The sequence below is a fragment of the Anguilla anguilla genome, chromosome 6 (genome assembly GCF_013347855.1).
Source record: "Anguilla anguilla isolate fAngAng1 chromosome 6, fAngAng1.pri, whole genome shotgun sequence".
Classification (NCBI taxonomy): Eukaryota; Metazoa; Chordata; class Actinopteri; order Anguilliformes; family Anguillidae; genus Anguilla; species Anguilla anguilla.
In genome coordinates this window covers 32,286,385-32,294,353 of record NC_049206.1, presented here as the reverse complement: position 1 = coordinate 32,294,353, position 7,969 = coordinate 32,286,385, and the positions used below count along the sequence as shown (strand labels likewise).

General features: G+C 39.2%; 1 pseudogene; it reads left to right on the top strand.

Annotated features, from left to right (window-relative positions):
• The first annotated feature begins 2,943 nt into the window (after positions 1–2,943).
• On the top strand, positions 2,944–7,657 carry LOC118229833 (annotated as a pseudogene).
• The last annotated feature ends 312 nt before the right edge of the window (positions 7,658–7,969 follow it).

Below are 7,969 nucleotides of genomic sequence, written 5' to 3'. Positions count from 1 at the left end.
TATCCGCCAGCGGGGGTATATAGACGGCTGTGATTATAGCGGAGCTGAATTCCCGAGGGAGGTAGAAGGGACGGACTTTTATAGTTAAGAGCTCCAGGTCTGGTGAGCAGTGTTTAGCGAGTACTGCTACATCCGTACCCCAGCGAGAGTTAACCATAATGCACACCCCTCCGCCTCTGCGTTTACCTGACTCCGTAGTTCTGTCCTGCCGGTAGATGGAAAATCCAGCCGGAGTAGCAGCCGAGTCAGGCACCGCAGGGTCTAGCCAGGTCTCAGTGAACGCCAGCACGCAGCAGTTTGCAATGTCCCGCTGGAAGTTAATCCGTGCGTGTAGATCGTCCATTTTGTTATCAAGGGATTGAACATTTGCCAGTAAAATGCTCGGTAACGGCGGATTGCAGTGTCTCGTCCGAGATCTGCATAGGATACCGGCACGTTTGCCTCTTTTCTTTCTCCTTCGTCGGCGTATTGGTAAACATAGCAGAGCAGCATGGTATCCAGCTTAGAAGTGGCAATCCAAACAAGACCAATGGTAATTGCTTGTATGAATCCATTATTGATAACATAAATGCAAGAGAATGTTTTCCAGAACATTTGACAGAAAGGCCTGAGCACTATAGAAAGGTCTGCAATACTGTAGGTGAACAGAAAATTAAGGCATCTCCATACTATCCAAACGTAAATACAGAACAGCAGTGGAGAGAAGCATGGCAAACTTTGCAAACAACTAACCAATATGACCATATGACTATTCTGGTGATATGGCTATCCTTAGTTGTGCTCATACTACTAAGAAAGATATCCTTGTTTTCAACACACCTTGGAAAACAACGAATGCTCAACCTCATAGTCCAATATATGTAATATCTGCAGATGCAATAGATCCAGCAAATGCAAGAGATACTCATGTTCCATTGGTGCTGGCATACAATGGCCATCATTTTGAAAGCCTCATTCCTGTTTCTAATGTTGATGTTGACAAAACAATTGTTTTGGTGGATGCATACAAGACTGGCACCTATAAGACTCCTAGGTCTTTAGCACAAATGTTTGAGCTCATTGGAAGTGATTTACACAACACAGAAAGCAATTGTCCCACAACAAATAAAACCATATGTACACAGGCCACAGAAAACCAGAAAAGAACAGAGCTTACAGCTACCACCAGTAATGTCCAGATTGAAAATTACGCTCCTAAATCCCACAGTTTAGATGAAGCCAATTATACCAGTGATACCATAGCAATAACTTTGCCAGATGTATGCAACAGTTGTCAAAAGCCATTTCAAAGGCTGCTGGTACATTTGCGCAGGTCAAAACAATGTCAATTACATTACAACATGCAATCTTCATATCAAGAAGTCATTGTGAAACACGCAGACCAAAAACCTCTATGGCAAGCTGCCAAACGTCAAAAACTGCAAAAACATAAGCAAAGTGAGGTCAATGTAGGCCTAAACCATGTTGACCAACAACCTCTACCATGTCAGAAAGAGAAAGAATCCACTCCAATTGAAGCCAGTGCAATACACATGAAAGTTACAAGGAAAAGACATTTGCAGGGTAATTCTGTAGATGTCACAGGAAAAAATGTTTCACCATGTAATGTAAATAAAAACACAGAAAGAGATTGTCCCAGAACAGATGACACAATATGTAAGCAATAATACCAGTGATACCGTAACAACAACTTCCCTAGATGTATGCAAGGGCTGTCAAAAGGCAGCACTCAAAAGGCTGATGGTACATTTGAGCAGATCAAAACAATGTCAATTACATTACGACATGAAATCTAATAGCAATCCAACAATGCCTAATCCAAGTGCAGATGAAGTTGTTTTTGTCAATGACATGGAAAGTCCATGTCTTACATTCTCTCCTTTCACTGTGCAGCAAAAAAAAACACTTTGTTCAAAAATTTACATCATGCACAACTCTCCTGAATATGTTGATACACAAGAACCAGTTCCAATGAATGTCCCAATGAATGATCCTTGTGAGACAAAGGCTATTGTAGGTGATGGTAACTGCTTTTTCAGAGCTTTGTCATTTTCTATTAGTGGAAGTGAAGATCATCACAGAAAAATCTGACTAGCTGTGGTTAAACATATGGAAACAAACGCATCACAGTATGCTCCTATTCTCAGAGATGGATATTTTTCTGTTGAAAACTATTTGAAAGCATCACGCATTAAATATCTTCAAACTTGGGCAACTGAGGTGGAAATACAAGCAGCTGCAGATCTCTTTGGAGTTGATGTTTTCACATACAGTCGCAACAAGTGGTTCAAGTATTCCACAGCAAATGGAAAGACAATTCACACAGCTATATACCTAAAACACTGCAACGCATCTCATTACGAAGTAGTTACATGCGTGAAGCAACACAGTTCTGACCAATGCACTAAACTCTGCAACAAATCCAATGAATGGCCACAGTCACATCAGATAAGGAGTTCTTCAAGTCGACGTGAGCTTGACAGAAAAAACAAGCAATATGAAATAAACAAACAATTATGATATGCAAAAAATAAAAGAGTAATTAAAAGATACAATGAAGATGAAAGCTACAAGAAAACCGTCAAAGAAGGCAGCATAAACAAATACAGCACTGATACCCAGCACCGGACAAATGTGAAACAATACAGCGCACACAAATATGCCACTAATGAACAACACCATGCAAATAAGAAAAAGTGCAGCATAGAAAAATATGCCACTGATGAACAACACCGTGCAAGTACAAAACAATACAGCATAGACAAATATGCCACTCATGACCAACACCGCGCAAGTACAAAACAATACAGCATAGACAAATATGCCACTGATCAACAACACCGTGCAAGTACAAAACAATACAGCATAGACAAATATGCCACTGATCAACAACACCGTGCAAGTACAAAACAATACAGCATAGACAAATATGCCACTGATGAACAACATCGTGCAACTATGAAACAATACAGCATAGACAAATATGCGACTGATCAACAACACAAGGAAAATCTGAAACAGTACAATATTACCAGAAGGATTGAATCAAAGAAACAAAGACAACAAATGGACTACATTGTTCAGGAATTCAAAGACAAGGTTAGCACTGGTCCCCAATATGTATGCTCCGTATGCCATCGACAGCTGTTTAAACATCAAGTCATACACTGTAAAAAAGACACATATGGAAAAAGAGGGAATGCTATAGCTTCATTAGCCAGTAAATGCATTACTGAAACGTACCTTCACAAATGCGAAAGCGCCTCTGTAAAACACTGTACAGATCCTAGTAGTACACTGTGGATTTGTTACACATGTCACAGAAAACTTCTTCATGGCAGAATGCCTTCAGAAAGTGTTGCAAATAATTTGGTTTTGGATCCCATTCCACCACAGCTGAAGAACTTAAATTTGTTGGAACAATATTTGATTGCAATAAACATTCCTTTTATGAAGATGCTTGCTTTACCAAAAGGGGGACAAAATGGTGTTCATGGACCTGTCACGTGTGTACCATCTAATGTCCCTCAGATTGCAAGTGTACTTCCAAGACCAGAGCATGATGATTTGATGATCCATGTGAAATTAAAGAGAAAGTTAACATAACAACAAAGGCCACTATGAATATCAATATGTAAACAGTGCTGCTATTCATAAAGCTTTCTCATATTTGAAACAGCATAACCCATGGTATAAAGATATTACTTTCAACAACGAATGGATTAATCCACTGAACAAAATTCAACAACCCAATGAAAATGATGACATAAATCAGCACACATGTGAAGCTATGTCTTTTGACAATGAAACCTGTGTTGAGATTAATCCAGAAAACCCTAATGATGAAGCATCCACTGAAACAACATCAGATGATGAACACATTGATGAATCAATACATGATACACAGCAACATGGAATGTTCAATGATACATGTTTACAACCTGTTGATATTGTCCAAGAGGTGATGGATCAGCACTTTGATGGAAGTTTGTCTCTGGCCCCAGCACAAGACAACAACCCAGTCAGATTATTAACCAATGAAGACAATGAAGCAAAATGCTTCCCTGTTCTTTTCCCCAAAGGAACCGGTACTTTTAATGATACCAGGAAAGAAAAGTTAACCATATGTAGATATTTCAATAACCGGATACTCAATGCAGATGGAAGATTTGCAACGAACCTGCACTACATTTTTTATGCACAATATTTATCTGAGATTAACCAAGTGGTCTCAAATGTATCTATTGCACTAAGAAAAGGATATGACTCTGGCATAAAAATTACATCAGACATGCTAATGAACAAAGATTCGCTTCAAAGAATTCTCCATTTTGACGAGGGAAACAAATTCATGAAACCGATCAGAGGCACACCTGCTTTCTGGCAAAGTGTTCAGAAAGACCTTTTTGCAATGGCAGACAGCTTGGAATCCCAACATGGTTTTGTTCATTTTCTTCAGCTGACATGCGATGGAAAGAGACATTGCAAATTTTCCTCCGGCTAGAAGGCAAACATATAAATGCTGATGATCTGGACTGGTCAGAGAGATGTGATCTCTTAAGAAAGAATCCCGTAACAGCTGCCAGAATGTTTGATTATCGCTTTCATTGTTTCCTTAAAGTCACCAGCTCAACCAATTGGAAAAATTGTTGACTACTTCTACAGAGTGGAATTTCAACAACGAGGTTCACCGCATACTCATTGTCTATTCTGGGTTGAAAATGCACCTCAAGTTGATAAAGCTGATGATGCAGATGTTGTAGCATTTATTGATCAATATGTGACATGTGAAATGCCACCTCTTGATGATAAGGAAATGCACGACATTGTCTCTACTGTGCAACAGCACAGCAAAAGGCATTCAAAGAGCTGCAGAAAAAACAAAACTGTCTGTCGCTTTAACTTCCCGCAGCCACCATCAAAAAACACTTTCATCACAAGGAATAAAATTTCTGAAGAAGAAATGCACCACAATAGTGAGCCTAACCAAAAACAACCTCAACAACAAACCAATCATCCAAGGCTTTCAATGGAACTTGCAGGACAGATTATGGAGAGAGTACGGCAAGTTGTCATGAATGCTGACATATCTTTTGACTCTGCAGATTCCCTCTTTGCATCTATTGGTATATCCCAGGAGCTGTTTGAAGCTGCATACATACACATGTCAAAAAAAACCAATGTTGTTTTACAGAGAAACCCATCTGATGTTTGGGTAAATCAGTATAACACACAACTTCTCCGATGCTGGAATGCAAATATGGATATTCAGTATGTTGTTGATGCCTACTCTTGCATTGTGTATATAATATCTTATATATCTAAGCAAGAGAGAGAAATAGGATTATTACTACAACAAGCCCAAAAAGAGGCCTCAAATAACACTGATGCTAAACTAGCCTTGCGGAAACTTGGCAGTGTTTATCTTCATAACCGCATAATCTGCACAAGAGAGCATATAGGCTACCGACTAACCAATATGAGACTCAAAGAGGGATCAAGAAAGGTTCAGTTCATTCCAACTGGTCAACATCCTATCAAAACGAGTCTTCCGCTTCATCTTCTTCAGAAAAGACTTGAATGTATTAACACTGAAAATGACAGCATATGGATGAACAGCATCACAGACAAATACAAAGGAAGACCAAAAACAGAAGCATTTCCTGAAATGTGTTTGGCAACCTTTGCATCACAGTACAGAATTATGTCAAAATCAGACAAGTCATCACCTAACAGCATAAAACTGGATAACGACTTAGGATTTGTAATGAAGAGGACACGCACAGATGCTGCTGTTGTGCGTTATGCCCGCTTCTCACGCACAAAAAATCCTGAAAAATATTACCACAGTATTCTACAATTATTCCTTCCTCATTGAAACCACCAAACTTCAACACATTTGAAGACTTCTATCACACAGGCTTTGTCAAAATCATCAACAGTGAACTTAAGGCTGTGAAATTCCTGGTTGACACAAATCAAAAACTCTTTGAAAAAGAAGCTGACGGAATTGACAAGGCTCAAGACCATCTAAACAGAGATGGACCACCAGAAGATGCATGGGCGCTAATTTGCCCAGAATCAGAATTACAACGTCTACATTGTCTGGAAGCAATGACCAGTCATGTAACAAACTCAGAGGAAACTGATGAAATCCTTCCCGATCTGCAGCCAGATAAAAGCAACACTTTCACTATCGAACCTAGGTTCTGTGGGTTGCAAAAGGACACTGCAATGTGTCTCCTACGGTCACTAAATGAAAAACAGCTGCAATTATTTTACAAGATTCGGCAGTGGTGTTTACAAAAACTCAACAACGAAAACCCAGATCCATTTTATGTATTTATCACTGGAGGAGCTGGCACAGGCAAGTCCCACCTGATAAAAGCAATCAATTACGAAGCATCTCGTATCTTGTCACAGCTGTCAGAAAACCCTGATGACACGCATGTGTTACTCACTGCTCCAACTGGTGTTGCTGCTTACAACATTGATGCTGCTACAATACACAATTGTTTTTCAATTGGAATAGATGTCTCATTACCATATCAACCACTTGCAGAAGAAAAAATTAATACTTTGAGAGCCAAACTCAACAAGCTCCAAATACTGATTATTGATGAAATTTCAATGGTTGATCATAAACTTCTTACATATATCCACGGACGGTTAAGACAGATCAAACAAACAGGTGACTATTCCTCTTTTGGTAAAGTGTCTATCATTGCAGTAGGAGACCTATATCAATTGCCACCAGTCAAAGGAAAACCCTTGTATACACAACCAAGTGGTGTTAACTTATGGCAAAATCATTTTGCTGTAACAGAACTCACAGAAATAGTCAGACAGAAAGACACACACTTTGCACAGTTGCTAAATCGCTTAAGAACACACAAGAAAAAGCAACCACTGCAACAACAAGATATCAACATGCTGAAAAGTCGTGAGACAGGAGAAGGAGAATTCAGTGAAGATCTTCACATTTATGCAACAAACCAACAAGTTGACACTTTTCAGATGTTGCACAAAATGTGCCCTCATACCACTTCCATTGAAGCTCAAGATTTTGACAGGGATGCTAAAACTGGTCGCTTGAAAAGAAAAATGATACACCATCTCAAAGTTTACAATACTTGTTTGGTAAATACACTGCATCTTGGCATACATGCACGTGTCATATTACTGAAAAACATTGATGTTTCAGATGGACTTGCAAATGGAGTCTTTGGAACAGTTTCTGACATATGTTACAAGGATAATGATACTTTCCCATCAAGGATATATGTCACCTTTGATAATGAAAAAGTCGAAAAAATGGCTCGAAATAAAAAACCATCTTCCAAACCTGGACTGGAAAAAGCCACACCAATTGAGCCTGAAGAGGACAGAATAACAAACAGTGGTGGTGTGAGACGTCAGTTTGCTCTGAAGTTAGCTTGGGCTTGCACTGTTCACAAAGTACAAGGCTTAACAGTGGAGAAAGCTGTTGTCTCTCTCAAGAAAATGTTTAGCTCTGGACAAGCATATGTAGCACTGAGTCGTGTAACATCTCTTGAAGGACTCATCATCGAAGATTTTGAAGCTACTGCTATATATGCTACTGACACAATTCACACTTGAATACAAAACATGCCTGCATTCATTGAGCCACCACTTCAATCCTTCAATACAACGTACAGAATTTTTCTACACAATGTTACATTACATTACATTACATTCATTTAGCAGACGCTTTTATCCAAAGCGACGTACAAAAAAGTGCATTTTCATGATCGTAGACAACTGCTGAACACGGGTTCAGTAAGGTACAATTACTTATTTTGTAAAGCTATTTCTAGCCGAGAACAAAGAACACTATCCTGGTCTAACATCTGCAAAGCCAAACTAGGCAGAAGAATAAGCTAGAGTATTAGGACAAATACAATTTACCAAGAAGTGCAGGGATGGGGCAACATGTAACAAGTGACAG